We start from the raw sequence: 23,136 nt of genomic DNA on the forward strand, positions 1-23,136 counted from the left end.
CATAAAGTCTAAACGGCTATATCTGATTAAGGCCTTTTATACAAACACCTACCTAAAAGTCTGTACAGGAACTAAAGGTGCCCTAACACAGAACATCCCCACCTACCAAACCATAAGACAAGACTATATCTTGGCACCAATGCTCTTCAATTTCTATGCCAATGACATGCCAAGACTTCTTTTTTCCCTTAAGTATACATGACCAAGATTTCTCATAAACCTACTAATGTTTTTCATACTCTGATGACATTATTCTCATGATATATTCTCAAATTGGCATGAGAAGTATTCTCTGAAAACTATTTACCTAATGCAGGGGTAGACAACCTTTTATGACTCGTGGACTTCAACTCCCAGAATTCCTGAGCCAGCAGTCATAAAAGAGCCAAGGTTGCCTGCCCCTGACCTATTGTGTTTTCAATATGTTGAAAATTAATTAGGCCAGAGTGGTAGCATTTGGCCATTAGCATTTGGACCTGAATATACAGAACAAGTTAAAGCCTTTTCATATCAAGGTGTGATCTTTACCACACAGTGTCGTGAATAGATCACTTACAATATGCAGCCAGGGCTAAAGTAAACCCTAATATGCTATTTAAAATGCTCAGTTATAAAAAATCTGACTACTGTACTAAAGGTATGTTAAGACCAAAATCAACCTGTACTAAATTATGGGGCAGAATTGTGGGGCCTACTAAAACCCTTCCTACTCATAAAGGCTGTCCTTGACTTATAACCATTCATTTAGTGAAGGTACAGTGGCACTGCAAACATTGACTTGTGACTGTTTTTCATACTTATAACTTTGCAGCATCCCCATGGTCACCTGTTCAAAATTAGGAACCTAGCATTTATTTATGACAGTTGCAGTATCATAAATGCATGCTGATCAAGGTGATCATGTGATCACCCTTTGCAACCTTCTGACAAGCAAAATCAGCAAAGAAGCCAGATTCCCTTAACAACCATGTTACTAACTTAAGAACTACAGTGATTCACTTAACACCTGTGGTGAAAATGGTCATAAAATGAGGCAAAACTCACATAACAACTGTGTTGCTTAGCAATGGAAATTTTGGGCTCAATTGTGGTTGTAAGTCAAGGACTACCTGTACATTGTCAAAGCTATTTCTTAAGACCTGTCTTGGAACTGCCACGACACTTCAACCTCTGTGATCAGAAATAAATTCAAAGCCTTTAATTATTGGTGGAAGACCCTACAAATGGATCCTTGTAAGTTACTCCAACTCTGTTAGTCATGTTTCTGGTTTTCACTTGAGTAAATGAGGTTTTTTTTAAACTATGGTGCTTCATGGTCTATCACATTCTTACATATTTTCAGTTGGACAACAAGTGAAGCAAATCTGGATGTCAATGCTCAAAAGAGTTGTTTATAAGCGCTAAATCTCTAAAATGGTTGGCTAAGAACAAAAAGGGCATTCAAAGCAGAAAAATACTTGATCATTATCCTGAGACAGGGACAAGAATAGTCTTTTCCAGGACACGATTCAAACTGCTGAACTCCATAGTAAAATACAGGGAATTCTAGAAAATATCATGTTGGGAAAGGAAGTGCGCAGTGATGCACCAACTATATAAAAGAGATTACATACAACCTGGTATCTATATCCGTTACAATTTAAAACAGTTCACATTAGATTGTCTTGCTTCATTCAAGGGTAAATGTAAATGTAGTTAGCAGCACTCCCCAATTTATTATTAAGGCTGCTCAAGTAAGAAATAATATTTTAGACCAATTTGGGTTGCCTGCAGAGGTGAGGACCCTTTTAAAACATATTTTCATATGCAAAGTAATTGAATGTGTTTTATTCTTTTGATATGACAGTACGTTTCGAGTTTGACGTTCTTCTGCCTAATGCAGACATGTCAAACACAAGGCCCAGGGGCCAGATGCGGCCCACGAAGTGGTTTCATGTGGCCCAGGAAGCCATCCTGGAAACAGTGAGGGAACGGCCCCTGCTGCCTTGGCCTTGGCCCAGGCTGGCCAGGAGCCAATGTACAATTTTGTGGTGGCCATCTTGGCACTTGCCCCGGTGGACCATGCCTTGGCATTTGCCCCGGTCCCATTCCCTTCTGCCAGAGATCCTCAGATCTGTCCCACTCCTGCCCAGGCTCCATAGGCACCCTTGATGCGAATGATGTAGAACTGGCCACACCCACCCAGTAGGCCACACCCACTCTATCCACACCAACCCAGTAGGCTGCACCCATTCTGGCCACCTCCCCCAGCCCCTCCAGGGCAACCGCAAAGCTGATGCTGCCCTCAGTGATATTGAGTTTGACACCCCTGGCCTAATGAGTAAAAATAACCTTATTCCTCTTCTTTCCACTGGGCTGCCAACCTAATGCTTTTACTCTAGGGAATAGAATCTCTAAAACATAAATAAATCCACCAGAAGGTTTTCTTTCCTTTTTTTTTTCAGTTTCACGTTTTTTATTGATTTTACAATATTACATTTACATATGTGAAAAGTAGCATGGCGGCTGAGCACAGTAATTGTTACATTTGAATATCATCAGTACAAATCTCAAATCATTACAACAAACTAATTCCCTCTCTTTCCCCCATGATATCTACTGTCATGTTCAAACCAATACAGTTCTTATTCTATTAATCAAACAAAAAATACCTTTCTAGTATTCATCAATGATCTTCAGTCTATACATATCTTAATTAATTTGACATTCCACCTTTTAGACCAGTGGTTCTCAACCTTTTTAATGCCGCGACCCCCAACCGGTCGTAAGTCGAGGACTACTCAACTGGTCGTAAGTCGAGGACTACTCAACTGGTGCAGCACCGTTTGCAGAATGGGACTTTTGGCGGGCTCAGCAGGGCAGAGACAGCCTGGACAATTCCTATTGGCTTTTGAAAGCCAATAGAATTAGACTCTATTCAAGAGAGTCTATTCTGTTGGCTTTCAAAAGCCAATAGAATAAAAGGGAGTAGCATAGCTAAGGAAAAGGGGGAAAAATGGCGGACTGTGTTGTTTGGCGATCCCCGTGAAATGGTCGTTCGACCCCAAATGGGGTCCCTACCCACAGGTTGAGAACCACTGTTTTAGACAATAACCTACTAAGTTTTTCTTAACTTTAATTTCCCATTGATATTTAAGTTTAACATTTAATCTTTATCATTTCCAGGTTTTAAATGATCCCAATTTCTAAGTCTCCTATCTCACATTTGGAGCTAATATATTTTTTTTCTTTTCTTCCTTCTATTTCCTTCCTTTCTTCCCTTCCAGAAAGAGAAAAAAAAATTAAAAATAAACTACCAACATTTATACCACAAACCCATATACAAATTTAATTATTAGTACTTATACTTTTAAGTTTTACTTAACCTTTGTCTCAACTCATAACAATATCTTAAATTCAAATCTTAATTATTTGTAGACATTCATATATTTAATATTTAATTTTTCCAAATTTTTAATTAAACATAATTCGTTTATCCCAATTGCTCATACATTCTAATATTTAAAATACACACCTTATATGGAAATTCTACCATTTATCTTACCCATCTAATGACAATATAATATTCTTATTTCAACATATTTCTAGATTTTATATGACCAAAATTTTGTTTATCTCAAATTGTTAAAATGTCTTGTGTTCAGAATACGTATTCTATCTATTTAGATATATTCTATTTTAGATCTCATATATAAATCAGAACCCCAATCTTTTTCAATCTTATTCTAGCTTTTTTCCTCTTCCAGGTCATTTTTCATATTTTTGCCTTTAAATCATCAAAAAAATCTCCTTGTATTATTGTGGTTATTGTTTGATGTTGATAAGAACATCCAGTTGATGTTTTCTTAAGAGAACTAGTTGATTTAGCCAGTAGTCTCTTTATTTTTCCAGTTCTATGCAGTTGTCCCGAAGTATTTATCTTCTCTTTCATCTGTTTTTCTTGTTTATCTTCAAATTCCTTCTGGTTTATAAGAAACATCTTTTCCTTGTTCTCTATTATCAATTTCTTTTTTGTATTTTCTATTGTCTGTATTTGTTGAGTATCTAAGTCTTCTATCATAACATTTGGTTGTTTCACTTTCTTTATAGAATTCTGTATAGATAATTCTTTGATTGAAGTCATAGTTTGAGTTTGTATATCCAGAGCTTGCATACATAGAGTTTGGATCATCGCTTTTAACATACGAAGAATTTGTTCCTGTACTTCCTCTATAGAAGAAATCTTTTCCTGTTCTCCTTCCATTATAATATATTAAACTCAAGAAAAAGAAATTGGCAGTCAGAAAGTCCACCAAATGGGGAGCTGAGCTGAATTTTGCAAATGGTGTTTCAAGATTATTTTGTATCTTATCTATTTTCAAAGCTGTCAACAAGTCTCTTAGAGAATAGCAGGTTACATCTTAGAGTTAGTTGGATCTTCCCCCCCCCCCTATATTTTAAGGGGGAAAAAACCCCAAATCTTCAATAGTAATTAGAATAAAAATCAAGGAAGAAATATATATAGAGAGAGCAGAAAGTTGCAAATCTTATAATCCACCAATTTTAGGAAATAGGATTCCAATTAAGATCTCAGTATTTTTCCAATGTTTTAAACTCCCAAGTGGTTGATAGCCGCTGTTTCTGGAGGGAGGGCTAGAATCCCCCCAGAAGGTTTTCTTTCCATTCAGTTGTTGCATCTGTACTTTCCTTGGATAAAACAGATCCAGCCACTAATACACATACTCATATCTGATTACTGTAATACTGGACACTGCTTTTGAAAAGAGTAAAAAAAACCAACCCAGAGGCAATGCAAAATATAGACCATGTTGGTCCCATTATTCCTGTTTTTTCAAACTGCACTTTTTCTATTTTAGTGCATTGCTGCCTAAGAAACTTTTCAATTGTGCACAACCCTTCAACACCATTCAGGACAAATAAAGATAACAGAATGCAAGATTCAACAGCAAGCTGTCTGTTTTGTTGAAACTCAATTTTAGAAAATCCTCCCTAGGAACATTTAACAGATTCTATCCCTAAACTTTAGACATGCTTTTCAGAATGTTTTTCTTACTTCAACAAGCTTTTGGCTTGCTTCTCCTTGCTACTTTAATGTTTTGTCTTTTTTCTTTTCATACTGCTTATTGTATTGGATATTATTGTATTGTTAATTCAGAGCCAGAAAACAGCCAATGAATATTTTTATAAATAAAAAGTTATCTTTGTCAGCTTATCTGCACCCAGCTATCCACTGATAAACCTATTAAATGGAAAACAGAAGGTCATCTATTTCTCAAACCATTTTTATGTAACAGCACTTGCAGATGGCATTGTTTCCACTGATCCAATCTCTCTAAAAAAAAATCTTGAAATCAGCTGTGTGATTGTTTTTACTCTTGTTGACTTGAGAAGGCAATCAGTGCTCCTTTCAGCTGACTAGCAGAAATATAAAAACCACTAGTCCAACTTCTTAAGCTACAGCACCTTCAGGAGTAATACAAATCTCCTTGTTCCACATTTCACAGAAAAGATAAAAAAATAGATAGCTGCACAACCATAACCCATTTTCTGGATATGCCATGTGCTTTTATCAGGCTATTTTTAAAAATAAATCTGAACAGTTGGAATTGAAGGAAAGCTGCCCAGGTTGTCAAGACTTGAATCTGGCTGCGTACAAATTTCCAATAAAAGCTGTAATGATGGCATGTCACCACAATTTTGTGAACAGGTGCTCAACCCATGATTGCAGGATGCAGGGTAGGTCCTGTATGAGTCTGTCTGTGGAAGGGGAAAATAATGGTTCACTTAACCCCCAGAGGTTGGTCAGTGAAATGAGGCAAGAGTACAGTAAGCTACAGGCTGTTTATGCAAACAGAGAACATCAAGCTTCTTAGTTCTGCTTTGATTTTTAGTTGGCATGTGAAATTGACTTGATGGATTAAGATCAGTTTTTTCTAAAAGGAGTGCCTGTGAAATCTAGTACATACAGGAGGACACTGAATAAGAGCAAGAATATCCACACTCCACAGATGTTTTCAATGTGAGCTGCACTGCAGCTGAGTCCAAAGAGGATTGGCTCAACAGTACAGGAGAGACCCCATTGGATGAGCACAACTGTGTCGACGCCACATCACTGCAAAATCCATGTAACATTATCATGTCCCAATATAAACCTCTTATAAGTGTAGGTTGAATACAAATAAATTGGGGGACAGGGAAATACATAGGGGGCCTATGTATCCTGTCAAGAAACAATAGGAATAGGAATAGGGTGTGTGTGTGTGTGTGTGTGTGTGTGTGTGTGTGTGTGTGTGTATTCTGAGGTTTTCGCGGGTGTTTGTACGTCCAATTGGAAGCGTCTTGGTGACATTTCAACGAAGTCTCATTCGTCATCTTCAGGCTGGTGTTTTCGGCTTCATGCTTCTAGGAGCACAAAGCCGAAAACACCAGCCTGAAGATGACGAATGAGACTTTGTTGAAACGTCGCGAAGACACTTCCAATTTGACGCAGGAGAAAACCCAAATAACCAAAGACCTACATATGTATGTATGTATGTATGTAGCCTTTTTTTAGTTCTAACTTTGTCCCAAGAGAAAAGGCAATGTTTTATTCAGCTCGTTCAGTTTATAAAGGCAATAACTGTAAAGAATACTCACAACCGTTCCTTGTACTACACACTGCTGTTGCAATGCATCTTTGTTTGGTACAACTCTCAGCGTGGCATCAGGGAATGCTAGAAAAAAAAAATTAAGAACAAGCCACATATGATCACTAGCAGTACACAATCAATCTGCACAACTATGATCTGCCCTCAAGAATACCTCCATGTGATAGTAGCAATCTACCTGACATTTACAAACCTGCGTTACAAATTGAAAATAGATCTTGTCTAGTAGGACTGAAGCATTAGTCTAGCATAATATGAAGTCAACTATTATTGGTTTAACCATGATATAAGCCACAATTAACTTTATCAACATATGTTAAGGTATCATTTACAAATCATAACCTTGGTTTACCCATTAAGTTAAGCAAACTGAATTATGGCTTTGCCATAGATATGAACCCAGCTTTGTGAAGACTTCTCCTTATGTACATCAATTGTGGAACTGGCAACAGGCATGCAAGTCAAACTTCACATAGACAGGTGAGTTCCCAATTCCTTTCTACATGCCAGTAGGTTCACGTAAGTTAATAAGTGAACTGTCCTTTGCAAGCACAGCGAATGGAGTCATATGACATTCTAAATCAAAAACAGATCATATTTTGTCAATGTGTTTTGAAAACATTGCTTTTTTTCTTTTATCTGAAGTTAAAGTACCAATACAAGCAAGTTCTTTTCTCCCAAATCCTTTTCACAAGAAATTACTATTTCTCAAAAAAAATCACTTATTACTAAAAAAAAAACCACATAAAGTCTAAGATAAATATATAATATATATGAAAGATACATAAGATAGAATTAAAATGGTAATTATAAATTAAAAGCGGTTTTGATGAATCATGACTGAACAAAAGAGGGATGCGTGTATGAGTCTGAAACTATCTGGTTTTGTTCTTACAGTACTAAAAAAAAATACAGCTGTGCCCTTACATAATATAGTTATAAAATGGGAGTCATCAATTTCATTTTTCCAGCCCTATGTCTTTCAGATGGACTGCAGCTACAAATCTCAGAATTTCCAGACCCATCTGGACTGTTAAAATTATGACAACAGATCGGCTAAACTATGAACTTAAACAGACCAATTTCTTCCTTTTCTCTTCAGTGCCTTCCCACTATCCTATTACTAGTTATCTTGTCTTGAACTGCCCAAAACACATCCCTTAAATGATCAAGATCCAAAGCTGAATCCTGAGTTCACACAAGGAGGTGCCTATCAAAATAATTAGTACTGGACTAGATCAGTAGCATTGAACTGTGTTGTTCCAATTACAGTTCCTAATTTTTTGACCACTGACTTTGCTGGCTGAAGCTGACAGGACTTGAAAACAGATTCACAATATATCTGTAGCTCTAGGACAGGGGTAGGCAACCTTGGCTCTTTTATGACTCATGGACTTCAACTCCCAGAATTCCTGAGCCAGCTTGGCTTAGCTTGGAAACCTCCCTTTCCCCTCAGCATGGCTGGCTCAGGAATTCTGGGAGTTGAAGTCCACAAGTCATAAAAGAGCCAAGGTTGCCTACCCCTGCTCTAGGATGAACCTAATAACCCAAATATAAAGCAATTTTATATCAAGCTATTAATGAATACATCAATGTCTTCTTTTGTGATTATGGGCTTTACTGATTTATTTTATCAAAATTATTATATAAGTGTTCATTAGTACTCATGAATCATCTGTGCTCAACAATAACTCTGACAGCAATTGCTCAAATATAGCTCTCTAAAAAACACTTTCCCTTCATGCTGATTTAATATTCTTGAAACGGTAGTCCAACAGATCTGGAGGCCATCATGGTTAAAGAAACAAAATAAGGCTGTGGTTTGCTTTGAATTCAGTTTGGGAAAGATTTTCGGGATATGCAAGGAGTACCAACACAGCACTTATCTTTGACTCATTAAAGAAGCCATATCAGTTTTCCTGACAGCATGGCTGCAGTCTGAATGTTCTGAAAAAGTTCTTCCAAGATGAATCTGAAGCACTGCACGGCCTTATAAAATAGTATAGTATAAATATAAATACAACCTATTTCCAGACAATCTTGCATGTATAGATTAGCCACAGTTCTACTTCAACCCATTCCAAAATGTTAGTGACCCACATGCAGTATTTTTTCTACCACCAGAATAGGAAATAGTTGTTCTGTGCCAGCCTACAAGAGTCCTTATTATGCTCACAAGAAGAAACCCCTCTTCCAACAACTAGACAGAAACCACAAGAAAAAAACAACCCCTTTTATTCTTACAGACCTGAGTCAATGTCAAGGCAAACAAACACAGTTCACAGAAACTTGATCCTTAACACAAACAGTTGCCTTTGGCAACCAGCACCTCCCACACCTTCCCTTTTATAATTCAGCCAAGGTGTGGCTTCCTAATGCTTTTTCCTTTGCCTTTGGAGCTGTCCCACTGCATTCCTCTGTTCTACTTGCTTCTCTTGTCTGCGCCTTCGTGCATCCTGGATTTTTCCCAGCTGTTCTTCATCACTGTCCAACTCAGGCTCCCAACACAGCTGGGTCTCAGCCTGAGCGCAAGTAGAGGGGCCAGGCTCCTCGTCCAACTGTAAGTCTTGGAGCTCCTCAGAGCCTTCCTCTGACTCTAATGTCACTCCAGGCCCCTCCTCCTCATCTGATTCCACAGACTCAGCTGCCGGATCCACAGGCTGGCGAGAAATCACAACAATAGTTCAATTGGGCTCCATGTCACTAGCCCTAAGCAATATAAAGCTATAATATATATACATGCCTTTCAGTAAACGAAGATTGAAATATGGCCTAACAACACCACCTTCAATGGATAAAACCAGTGTCTCAGCACTTCAGCATTTTGACTAAGAGCATTTTTCAGGAAATGAGGTCAATTTCCTTATGACAGCCTAATTGCTTTCTGGCTCAAGATCAAGGCAACTTGATTAATGTAGCACTTGCTAGAGAAGCACAGGCCATCATATTTTAGAAATGACAAAGCAAATGCCAGGATGATACTGATTTGTGGCACACTGATTTCTTTGACGTATCCTCCTCTCTTTTCTGTAAGCTCTGAAAATCTATTGCATTAGTACTCTCATCCAAAAAAAACCATGCCAATCTATTCTTTCCTCCACTGCAGGCTCAGCCACCCCAAAAATACTGCCCACATTGATCCTACAAATCAGCTTTGCTTCCTGTCCTCACAAATCTCTAATACAGAAGTTATCATCCATACAAGTAGCCTTTGGCTTATACAATTGGCCACTAAGTGATGCAGTCATTACATGAGTCATCACATGACCCAGCCCTTATTTTCCTCTCATTGTTTACTGCAGTGGTTTAGTGAATCATAGTGTTATTAATGAATCTGACTTCCCCCATTGATTTTGCTTGTTGGAAGCCAGCTGGGATGGTTGCAGATCACAATCATGTGACTGAAGGATCCTGCAGCTGATATAAATGCAGTTTATGAAAAAAAGAAAAGAAATATAGAAAGAAGTGACCTGCACCGTAAGTATAAACAAAGATTACAAACAAATACATCTTCCTCTCATATCCCATCTCTTATTTATAATCCATAAAATATCAACTTTAGTGGAGCTCCGTATCCTGACTCATTCTTTTTGCAAAAGAACTATTGTTCCTTCTTGGGTTCCTGACAATCAATCAATCTATCCATCCATCCATCCATCCATCCATCTATCTATCTATCTATCTATCTATCTATCTATCTATCTATCAAATGTATATCACATGCACATTTCTATTGTTTCAAAAACCAGCTGTTTGGATTACAAAGTTGCTGAGGAAGGTTTCAGGGAGGGAATATTAATTTTGTTCTCTTATTCCACCATCCTGAGTCACCCTTGCTGTGTGTTACAATGCTAAAAGCTCAGTGCTGCTGCTGGCTATTTGCCCAGAAACTAAGTGCAGTGTTGTTTTGTGGCAGAACAAAAAGGAGAAGTTCTTTTTTTATTATCATTCTCTCAAACAATAATCTTAAAGAGGGCAGGTTCTTCATTATCCCTCTAATCCTAATTTTCTCCCATTCCAAGATGCTGTTTTTTCTGCTGTACTGCATATAATGAGTAGTATCATTATATATTGTTCCCCTTCCAGTATTGTGGGTATATCTGAGCCAAAGTAACAATTTTGTGGGACTTCCATGTGTGCCCAGTACTATTTTCCTATTGATTTCTGATATCCTTTCCTTTCTTATCCTATCCTACCTTATATCATTATGTCAGTTTATTAAGAATTAAGGCAATAAATGCTGGTCAGAACTAACTTCAGATATTGTTCAACTCATCAGGTTAACACAGTTATACCATGTAATTATTTGCAATATTTTTATAGTCTTTCACATTCAAAACTTACAAAAGTATACTTTGAAACCCTAGAAAAACTTTACCTTGATTTAGACCTCGCCTCTGTGTTTCCTTAAACACACCCCGAGTTTCATTTTATACAGAGTTGTCTTTTTGCACATGCTGATTTTAAACTATGTGAAATAATTATTCTTGCTTTATAATCAAAAGATCCACCTCAAAAGGCCTTTACTTATTCTCTGACTCTATAAACACAATCACTTAAAGCAAATAAAAAGCAATTAATTGGTAATATGTGCTATTTAAAATTATTAGATATAAACAAATCACTGTAATTGCTGGATATATCACCCCTGTATACTCTAGAAAGCTAGTTGCTCAAATAGAAAATAGAATAGAAAATAAAATGTGAAAAAATAAACCACAATCAAATCTATATCAAATTCTATATTCGTAACAGAATGTTGCAGAAAAAAATTAAAAACATGAAATTGATCTCTGTATGAACATATTTTTGTTCTATGATTATTTATAAACATATATCATAAACAATGTCAGTCAGTTTTCCAATGTAAATTATCAGCATTATACTAGCTTATCCAAAATATTCTAATAAATATGTTAGTTTCTTAAGGGTTATGTCTTATACAAACTGGCTTTCAGGTAAGCCCAAATATATACAGTATGCATCAAATCAAAGTAAAAAGGATTAAAAATTTTAAAAATCACTGGAATACAGAAAGAGTATCAGAGAGTTACATCTCTAATACTTATAATCACTTTGTCCCTTATTATTTCCATCTCTGTTTTTTTTATTTTGAAAAAATGTGAACCAAAAATAAAAATAAAATATAATAGGAAAAATTAGGATAACTTAATCATACCATAACCTGATTTAACTCTATAGGAGAAATTAAATCAATTAGAAGAAAAATAAAAGAGCTGAATAATATCTGTGGACTCACAACACTGTTGTGAAAGGAACAGATGCAATGCTGAACTTTAGTTCTCATTATCTCTATACTAAAACTCTGTTTGTAAGCTACAATTGGGCAAACCCGTACATCATGGAGTAACAGTTTTGGAATTAATGTGCCTCAAATGGGCTGTCTTAAAAAATATACCCAAAATCCCATAAGGCCCATAACTCCTATGGGATTGAAATTTGGCAAAGGTGTGGGTTGCTCTAGTGTTGCCACACTGTTGCACCAGTCATGGTCACATGATCATCATTTCCAACACTCCCTGTCAATTTCCCACAAGGAAACTCAATGCGGAAGCTGACAGGAAGTTGGAAGTTGCTCCTACTCCCACTGCTTTTTTGCCCACCAGGGGTCATTCTGTTTCTGTTTAAGGAAATATCTCTGAAACAGTGACCCAATAGACCCAATGGGTTGTCTAGTTTCAATTAGTCTTCAATATATTCATGAACAATAAAACTCTCATCACTGGCCATATTGGCTAAATCAAGTGGGAATTTAGTTCAGCAACATCTGGAGTTATATCATTATCCCATTGTTTTGGAACTACGTGCATTAAGTCCAATATGTCCAACACCTTTGGGACCTAGGAATAGATAACTATTCCCAAACTGAAAGGATTGTAGAATATTATTCAGGCAGAAGAGAGTAATGTTTTTTAAATTTGCACATTTAGCTCAAGATGGACAATATTGCTATGTTGTTGTTTAAATTGTCATACTGATTAAAGGTATATTTCATTCAAATCCTTGAAAATATGTCTATTAAAGCTCCAAAGATGGAGATTATATCAGTAAACCTAAAACTGGAAATAGAAAAATGCACCATAATGCAAATACTTTATATTTATATATGTAAGATAGTGTATGTCATCAATGGTGCATTTTAATATGCATGATAAACAGAGATAGGCACAGCACAAATCCTAATGAAAAAGTCCAAAAATTATCAATTTGTCCATTAAGACCTGAAAACCTTACGCACTGGGGGAGAATGGAGGGAGAGAGGGAGGGGGAGAGGGAGAAAGAGAGAGAGAGAGAGAGAGAGAGAGAATTTGCCAGATATGGAAATAACAAGTCTCCCCTTTTAAATTTTAAACGACTTGAGTTCTGGTGAACAGTTGTAAACAAACCCTGAAAAGGGAGGAGTGACAGTTCAAACTGCACCTCATCATGGGTGGATCTTTTCCTCCAATAAATGGAATCCACAGGCACTTCCATTTTCATCTTTTAGCTAGACCCCTTCATAAAAAAAAAAGGAATGTGACCTCTTGAAACGCCTACTTGCAGGTATGATTTTCTAGTTAAGTACAGCATTAGCGAGTCAGCATATTACGCAGGGAAGTGAACTAAGCGGCCCCGATAAGGAACGGGCAGTGGCCACACCCACATCCTGAATCAGCACCCTTAATGCCTGCTTGAACTCTGGCTTCGTCGCCTCGGATCGCCAGGCTGGAAAAAAAAAGGAGCTTGCTGAAGCCAGCTAAACAAATGCGCTTGCTCCTCAAGCGCTCTGCTTGTCTCCGCCGACGTACTACGAGTAGGCGCCCATTCCTCCAATGCTAATCGGGGGGAGGGGGAGGAAGGAGTAGGAATGGATGCAGCATTTCTATGAGCCGGGAGGTTGCTTCGTTCTTTTTCTCCCCCGCCCCTTAGCGCTTCATGCACCCAGGCTGGAAATCTTGCCTGGCCCGGGCTCATCAGTAGCAAATACCCACCGCTAGAAGAGTAGGAGGGTAGTCTGAGTCTCCTCAAGCCAGGATCGGACCTTCCTGGCCGCCGCTGCTGCCGCTTGGCAGATTCTCCGCAAGGATGCCAGACCGAGATTCCTCCATGATCCCCAGGAAGAGGCGGAGAAGCGAAAAGCAGCTACAGCACCCGCGGGCGGAGAGAAGAAAGGAAGCTGCGCCGAAAGAGGAACGCTCGCTACGGTCCCCGGCTAGAAGACGCCAAGGGCTGCGTCCGCCGCTTGTGGCTTCCAGGCGCCGTTTGGCAACAAGAAGCCAGCCACCACCGCAGCAGCATATTCCCTCGGCAAAGGCAGACGCAACTCCCCGGCGGCTGCTCTGCGCGCGCGCGCACTCAGCCCCGCACACTCCCTTCCGCGGCTGGTTCCACCGAGAAATCCCTAAAGACTCCACTTCGCGGGAGGCAGCGCTGCTCGCCCGCCCGCTTTCCTCCCTCCCCGCAGCGCTCCAGCTCCGCCTACCGCACACCCGTGTGACCTTTTCTCTAACAAAAATGTACATTTTTAGGGAAGGAAGCGTGGAGTCGTTGCCTCACACGCAGGAATGCGCTCACCAACTTTCCTTTCTTTGTCGCCGCGCGTTAACCGGGTCCTGATTCGTTCCCTTCATCTGAGGACCGCGAGCGAGAATATTGTCTGGATAATTAATTGCAACGGCTTAGTAGCTTATCAACAGGTTTTAGCCAAAACGGCGGCCTTGTTTCTTGCTGGTTTTAAAGATGCTCTTTAGCCTCAGCGGTGCTTTCAGCGTTTTGTTTTCGGTGCGGGTTTAACCCAATAAATACGGAGTGTTGCTGTTTCTAGACTATTCGCTTTCAAAAAGCGCTGGTCCCAAGACGTTCACAATTAAGATGATTGTTCCTGTCACATAATTACCTGTGTTATCCTCAAGGTTTATTCAGTTTTGTGGATACCGCACCATCATCGCTAAATCGAAATATTATTGGCTTGTTTATATTTAACTCTGCCACATGACTTAACCGCAGTAATTGTAGCAGTGTGATTTTTTTTCCCCCTTGAGTAGCAAAGGCTTTATTTCTTTCAATCGTCTTCCTAGCATTATCCCTTGATATGGCAGGGGTCTGCTTGCTTTATTTCATTTGATAGCTTTATAAATTGTTCTCAGGAAATATACATCTCTATCATTATAGTGCAAGGATGATTTTCATTTTTATTCATATGATAAACTTAAATCCAGATTTTCTGATGTACAGTAATCTCAATTTGAACACTGAAGATGTTTAAGGAGGTGGCTGGAGTCCCAGATAAGGAGCATGGGGAAGGAGCATGGGTGTCCCTGAGGGGGGAGGCCTGGGAAGGCTCAGTAAGGTTGTGAGTGAGGGCAGGAAGGATAGAGGAAGCAAGAACAGTGGAATTATAGGATCAACATGTGATCTTCCCTACTTGCTTTCCCGTTGATTTTGCTTCAGGAAAACTGGCAGGGAAAGTTGCAAATGGTGATCAAAAGCTGGTGAAGAAAGTGCTGCAATCATAAGCACAAGCTGGTTAACAAGTGCCCAAATTATGATCACATAACTATGAAGATGATGTGAAAGCCAGAGCTTCATGGACTGGTTTTAAGTAACACTTATTCAGCACCATCACAACTTCAAACAGTTGCTGAATGAGTGGTTGGTAAATGATGGCTACATAAGAATTATAAATTCACCAAACCAGGAAAACACTAAAAGCAATTACATCATTGTTGGAAAGACAATGCAACACCAGATTTACAATCTTAGATCACCAATTGTCAGCCTTTTGAGGTATGCGAAGTCAAAAACAGCCATTCCAGGAATGCTGCTTTATTAACATAGGGCATAATAACAGAGTCTTGAAAGCTTATCCAAGTGTCTCTTTGTCCCATTATATACTAGAGAAAATCAAAGTTGGATTATCTTGAGTTTCTTATTATTTATTGAATGTATTATGGATGCCCACTCCAATAAACTCTGCTTCTGTCTCTGGACTGTGTAATCTCTTATCCAAGTCTTTTCTTAATAGCTGTTTCATAACTTATCCAAGGTCAGTTTTAAATGCATTTATTTAGCAAATAATTGTGTATGCTTTCTGCTTAATAAGTTCTATATCAGTGTAATGGAAGAGCTAATCAATATTTTTCCAAATCATCATCATCAAACAATAATATCTGCCTATCCCAGGTTCTTGGAAAGAACTCAATAGATGGGTAAAAACACATTGAGAGCATGAGATGGTCACATATTGCATCATTGGGTGCTTCCCTAGGTGCAGACATATTTCCCTGTTAGCAATTTCTATTTTAGCAACGTTTTCAACTGCACATCAAAACTCCTCCACAAATGTACACTAATTTTTGAGTAATAGTCTTTCAGTTCCAAGGTATGGAACTGCCTATTTGGCTGTGGGACTTGTCATAAGGTTATTATTATGCTTGAGGAAAGTTCCCAATTATTGTATGATAATGTGATAATAGCAAGTTGCACTGAAACAAAAATATGGGGAATACATTGGAATGCCCCTCAGACTTTTTTGGAACAGAAACTCAGCATTTTTGTCATTGTGGGATCTGCTTTTTTGTGGCTGCACATCTGTGAATACCATAACTATTTATATCTTCTGGTCCTTCAGAACTTCTCCTTTCTGAGAATCTGAATTAAACTAGAAGCAAGCTTTCCTAGTCTAGCTACAGAAAACCATAGAAGGTGTTGAAATGCCAAGTAAACAAATGAAGGTGTAAGAATACGGATGAGAGTTGTTTGTGCATCAAGTTGCCAGTGCAAACAGTAGGTCTAAAGTGAATGTTGAATATATATTTGCACATTTATTTGCCTGCAAGTGAAAGATGGAAGAACATTGTGTGTTTGTTTGCATACCAAGTTCTAGAATCAAGAGGGAACTGTGAAGGGTGGTAATGTAGAATAACAGATTTGGAAGGGACCTTGGAGGTCTTCTAGTCCAACCCCCTGCTTAAGCAGGAAACCCTATACCATTTCGTACAAATGGTTGTCCAATCTCTTCTTAAAAACTTCCAGTATTGGAGCAGGTTGTTTCACTGATTAATTGGCCTAACTGTCAGGAAATGTCTTCTTAGTTCTAGGAGGCTGCTTCTCTCCTTGGTTAGTTTCCATCCATTGCTTCTTGTCCTTCCTTCAGGTGCTTTGGATAATAGCTAGACTCCCTCTTTGTGGTAAGTTATGAGATATTGGAACACTGCTATCATGTCACCCCTAGTCCTTCTTTTCAATGTAATGTAATCCAAGGTCAGTGGACCACTGGAAGTGGTATTCTCTATAACAAACTTTGGAATAAGCAAGAATTGATCTAGGTTAGAAACTGGATACAACAGTTGTTCCCATCAAGTGGGGTTTGCCCAGCTAAACCATAGAAGAGTACAATCTTTACTCAAGCTGTTGCTGCTAATGAGGTGTTAATTCTGCCAGGTCTAGAAGTACTTCTGACCTTGAGAGTTAACAACCTCTAATTGGCATGGTGTTTTTTCTACCAAGGTCGGTGGTCTGTCACTCAAGCTGCAGCAGGATCATCCATATAAAGTGGAAGATGATTCAGCATGCTATATCTGTGCCTGATGTTCTCTGTCTACACTATAATCCTGCAAGACAGAAGATTTATCAGAAACTTTGAGAAAGTAGGCCAAGAATGTAGAAAGACTGCAAGGTTATGGTTTTTTTTTCCAGATATCCTTGCTTCATCCCTTTACTGAGCATTGCAACAAATATTGTTTCTTTACATTGAATTCGCTCCTGGAAAAATAATTTTAAAATAGGGCCAACAGGCAGAAACAAGAAAAATGTGCCACATCTTCAGCAGAGATAATTGAATGAGAAGTATGGCTGGGAAGTACAGCTTATCTTTGAGAGAAGGAACAAAAACTATGAAAATAAAACTACACTTCAATACATCTGCTAGAAATCAAGAAATTCTATACATCATTGAGCAAATTCAACAATTATAAAAATGTTTTCCTATCTTATAATGCCTTACATTGATGAAATAGGTTTCTTTAGACTGCAAGTGATCTAAAAGCACAAAACCTTAGCATAACTATTGTGGTTAAGTAGGGTACAGGTACTCCTTGACTTATGACCACATTTGAGCCCAACACTTCTGTTGCTCAGTGAGACATTTGTTAAGCAAGTTTTGCCCCATTTTTTTTTATTGAATTTTTTTCAAAAATTTTACAAATAAACATCCACCCCCCCCTCCCAAACCACCCCGCCCTCCCCCCCCCCGACTTCCCAGAACTGAGTATAGGATTATTTAACAAATTTTAAAAAATAACGTATACAATTTATAAGATAATTAATAATAATAATAAAAATCATAATAATAATATATATAATAATAATATACGTAAAAAAAGGAAGAAGAAAAAAGGGAAAAAGAAAAGAGAGAGAGAAAGAAAAAAGAAAGAGGTAGGCGAAAAATAAAACATATATAGAAAAGTATATAAATAATAATACAGAAGAAGAAAGAAAGAAAGAAAGAAAAAAAACAATCATTACAAGTTATAAAAAGGCTAAATAATATTTTTCCATATCTAAATTATGTTGTATAAAATTTATCCATTTTTCCCATACCGCAAAAAATTTCTCTTGAGATTGCTCCTTTAAAAAAGCCGAAATCTTTGCCATTTCTGCCAAATACGAAACTTTATAAAACCACTCTTGTAAAATAGGCAAGGATTCCTTCTTCCAATATTGTCCTATTAACAGCCTAGCGGCTGTAATCAAATTTAGCATCAATATAACCTCCCTAGCATCACAATCAGTAACAATACCTAATAAAAATAATTGCGGAGTAAATTTTACCCTCCTTCTAAAAATTCTCTGAATATTCCACCATATCTTAATCCAAAAAGCTTTTATATGCTTACACGTCCACCAGATATGATAATAAGTAGCATCCAAGTGTCCACATCTCCAGCATTTCGGCTGTAAATTAGAGTACATAATGGACATTTTCTTTGGATCAAGGTGCCATCTATAAAACATCTTATAAAAATTCTCTCTTAAATTTTGCGCTTGTGTGAATTTAACATTTCTTGTCCAAATAAGTTCCCAAGTATCCATTGAAATCAATTCACCAATATTCTGTGCCCATTTAATCATACAATCTTTAACTAATTCAGATTCTGAATCCAATTCCACTAAAACCCCATAAACTCTCTTAATATGGGTTGGCCTTTGATCTCTTACTTGTTTTAAAGAGTTTCATCTTCTCTAAGCCAGCCCATTTTACAATCCATCTTCCATCTGTCCACTATTTGTCTATATTGGAACCATGAATAAGTTAGATTTTCATGTATTAGTTCTTCCAAAGATTTTAACTGCCAGTCTTGGCCATCCCATCTAAGTAACTGTGCATAAGAAACCATATCCATATTAACCCCTTTCCTTATACCTTCTATGGCATGCCGAGGTATAGCCCATAATGGTATTTTAAAATCAAATTTATAATACTTCCTCCACACTCTAAGCAAAGAGATTCTTATAATATGAGACTTAAAAACCCAATCCACTTTTTTATTAAATATTAAATAGGCATGCCATCCAAAAAGTAAATCCCAACCTTCCAAATGAAGTATTTCTATATTTGTTAAATTCACCCAATCGCTGATCAATGTTAATACTACAGCATCATAATACAATTTCATATTTGGTACCTTGAGTCCACCTCTCTCACGAAAATCTTGCATTATTTTAAGTTTCACCCTTGGTTTTTTCCCTGCCCAAACAAATTTATTAATACCTTTTTGCCATTCATCTAAATTACGATCACTCTTTAAAATAGGTAACATTTGAAACAGAAAAATAAACTTTGGCAGGACATTCATTTTAATAACTGCAATTCTACCCATAAGGGATAACTGTAAATTGTTCCAATTTTTTAAATCCTTCTGTATCTCCGTCCACAACTTTTCATAATTATTTTTATACAGTTTTGCATTGGAAGCAGATAATGTAACCCCCAAATATTTTACCTTATCAACAATTTCAAAGTCTGTTAACTTAACTAAAACCTGTTTATCACCATTAGTCATATTTTTAGCTAATATTTTGGTCTTATTATTATTAATTTTAAAACCAGAAACACGTCCATATTGTTGGATCAATTGTAATAATTTTACCACCGAACAAATAGGTTGAGACAAAGTAACAACCAAGTCATCTGCAAAGGCTCTTAATTTATATTCTTTTTTATTAATTTCTATTCCTTTTATTTCTTGAGACTCCCGAATTTTAATCAACAATATTTCCAATGTTAAAACAAACAATAACGGGGATAACGGGCATCCCTGTCTTGTACCTTTTTCTATTACAAAAGCCTCTGACAAACCCCCATTTACAATAAGTTGAGCAGTCTGTTTTTGATATATATTAGATAGTACTTGTAATATATTTTGTCCAAAATTCATCTCCCTAATTAAACATAACATAAACTGCCAGTTCACTTGGTCAAAGGCTTTTTCAGCATCCAAAAATATCAAGCCTGCAGAGACTTGGTTATTCTTTTCTAAATACTCTAATAAGTAAGTTAAGAAGAATTTATCTGCTATCCTGTTAGAATCAGATCCTCATGGAAGATATGTTATGCTTGAACTTGGTTTATATGGCAAGAAAATTCTTATCGTGGGGCTGTATGCACCAAACCAGCAACAGGAGCAATTCTACAGGTTGCTACATCAGAAAATAACCTTGTTGGACTATAGATCTGTGATTTTAATGGGAGACTGGAATGGTGTCTTAGATATACAAAAGGATAAAAAAGGCTCTTCTACTTTTTTTAAACAGGCTAAGCTACCTAAAGCCTTCTTTGACATGAAAGAAGATTGGGAATTGAGAGACTATTGGCGTGAACGTAACCAGGAAGAAAGGGACTTTACCTTCTTCTCAGATAGACACCAATCTTTCTCAAGAATTGATTTTTTTTTTACAACAGATTTATACAACAGGGTGAAGAATGTAAAAATTTTTCCTAGGACATTGTCTGATCATAGTCCAGTTTGGATGGAACTGTTTGCTGAGAAAGAAGACAGGAGATCCTGGAGGGTGAATGAGAATTTATTTAAACAAGAAAAAAATGTTCATAAACTAAAGGAATGTTTAAAGGAATATTTTGCTTTAAATATGAATAAGGGAACATCAATGTCAATGGTGTGGGATGCAAGTAAAGCTTTTATGCGTGGTATTTTGATAAAAATGAATAACTTGCATAGACAGAAACAGATTCAGAAACATAAAGATTTAGAAGAGGAGATTAAATTAAAAGAGAAACTCCTAAGTTTTGCCCCATTTTATGACATTTCTTGCCACAGTTGTTAAGTGAATCACTGCAGTTGTTAGGTTAGTAACACAGTTGTTGAGTAAATCTGGTTTCCCCATTGAATTTGCTTGTCAGAAGGTCACAAAAGGGGATCACATGACCCCAGGACACTGCAACTGTCATAAATATGAGTCAGTTGCCAAGTATTTTAATTTTGATCACATGGCCATGGGGATGCTGCAATCTTTGTAAGTGGGGAAAACGGTCATAAGTCACTTTTTTCACTGCAGTTGTAACTTTAAACGGTCACTAAATAAACTGTTATAGTTTCAAGTGTTTGTATTGTCTTTGTATGGTATATATCTTTTTGGTAAATCAACATTAAATAATAATATAGAGCATTCACACCTAATTATTAAGAAAATAGCTGATGGACAGTTAGTAGAAAAGCTATTGATATTCATTTCTACAGGATTATATTGTTAGTCAGCATTGCTATTATATGTTTAAATACTTCAGAGTAAGCCTTACTTATTCCATAACTGACCAGCCATAATTTTGTTGGAATGTTATTTTTTCCTCAATCTGCTTCATTTCATGGACACTTTGAAAAAAATCTGCCTTAACATTCATTCTTTAGATTTATATTCCATCTTTTCATTTTGGGAACTCAAAATATCTCCTCCTTCTTCCTATCTTTCCAAAATAATTCCCTGAAGTAGGAAGAACTGAGAGAAAATGGCTGGCCTCAATCCCCCAGCAAAGCAAAAGTAGACTTGAAGCTGAATTTCTCTATTGTGCCTTAACCATCATACTCCCTCACTGGTAGAGTGTTTTTACACATGTTTATAATTCCAGAATCTTTTGAATTTTCAGAGCATATTCTGACTATTTGGGGGTAGTGATTTATCCATTCATAGATAGATTTTGTGACATGGCTGGCCACAAAAGTGTTCTTGCTCAGAAAGAAAACTCTCACAGTGTCTAGCAGGTGTCAGATGTGGAAAACCAGGCTCTGCTCTATTCTGAACCACAGAAACTCAATGCAATAGGTGACTTTGGTTCATTCCTGGATCTTCACTCACTGTAACTCACAAAGTGGTGAAAAATTGGAGAAGGCGGCACATGCATGCCACCTTGAGCTCCTAAATAAAAAGCAGAATATATATTTAATTAATACATAAGGTAATTGCCTGACATTTCTGCTGTTATAAATCTTTGCACTTTACATTTATTAATCAGAGCACATTTATTCCTTAGAGTACTATACTATTCTGTTTGTTTGTTCAACTTCCCTCTCAGCTTTCATTCACGCAAAGGTTCCTGGTGTACATAGACTTTTCTCTTCAGAATAAATCAATATATATATAGAAAAGCAGCAACAACTGGTCCTATATCAAAACAATTGAGATTATGTATTGAAGTAGCTAAACAGGAGTGTAACAGTTTTTTATTCTGTTGATATATAGCAAACATAACGCCTATTGCTAACTTCCCTGGTGGTCTAGTGGTTAGGATTCGGCGCTCTCACCGCCGCGGCCCGGGTTCGATTCCCGGTCAGGGAAAGAATTTTTTTCTGTAGCTATTTGCAACTAAATCTAATCACCGGAAAGATTTTAAAGACGTTCTTTTAAAACCAGCAATAGAAAGGCTTTGTTTCACTCTTCCTCGGTGACAAAGGCAAGGTTTCGTTGTGCTGCAAACTCACTTTCACTAGTGTTCACTAGGTGAATAATTTCTGCCCTGCAGCGTTATTTCCTAGACTTTCAAGAATAAATTTGTCCTCTTCAGGTTTGGATTTCAAACTTCTAACGGAATACAGTCTTTTACAAATTTCCAGAATAATTAATTAACTCAATGACATTGATTAGACACTTCTTAGACATGTATATGATTTTAAGCTTTATACAGAGGACTGCAAAAATAGGAAACAATAACCACCCCAAATACTTAGTGCAGGATAAATTCTTTTCCTCTGTTACTTGAAAGCAATGTTTTTCACCTCAGCAATTTTAAGATATGTGGACTTCAACTCCCAGAAATCCTTACCCAGTGATCAGGCTGAGGAATTCTGGGAATTGAAGTTCACACATTTTAAAGTCGTTGAAGATGAGAAAGCAACTTAAACAAAGCTTTAAACTAAGCATTGTCCTCTGCTTGCAGCACAGCTAGGAGAAAACAACAAAATTAGTTAGCCCTAAT

General features: G+C 37.3%; 1 protein-coding gene and 1 non-coding gene across 5 annotated transcripts in view; one reads left to right on the forward strand and one right to left on the reverse strand.

Annotated features, from left to right (window-relative positions):
• Window positions 1-15,531, reverse strand: part of NCOA7 (nuclear receptor coactivator 7) — a 65,939-nt gene extending 50,408 nt beyond the window's left edge. The window contains exons 1-3 of one of the 4 annotated variants that reach the window (XM_039325162.1): window positions 13,640-15,531; window positions 13,089-13,373; window positions 6,637-6,713 (exon numbers count right to left, since the gene is read on the reverse strand). The gene's annotated coding sequence lies outside the window, so the exon portion shown is untranslated. The remainder of the gene's footprint in view (window positions 1-6,636; window positions 6,714-13,088; window positions 13,374-13,639) is intronic. The other 3 variants (XM_039325157.1, XM_039325177.1, XM_039325171.1) reach the window with 3 other exon arrangements.
• A 6,896-nt stretch (window positions 15,532-22,427) lies between these two features.
• Window positions 22,428-22,499, forward strand: TRNAE-CUC. Its single transcript has one exon. It is a non-coding gene; the product is annotated as a tRNA-Glu (tRNA).
• Window positions 22,500-23,136: the final 637 nt, after the last annotated feature.

This window comes from Crotalus tigris, unplaced genomic scaffold, assembly GCF_016545835.1.
Source record: "Crotalus tigris isolate CLP2741 ecotype Arizona unplaced genomic scaffold, ASM1654583v1 scf7180000017611.44802233496:7321179, whole genome shotgun sequence".
Classification (NCBI taxonomy): domain Eukaryota; kingdom Metazoa; phylum Chordata; class Lepidosauria; order Squamata; family Viperidae; genus Crotalus; species Crotalus tigris.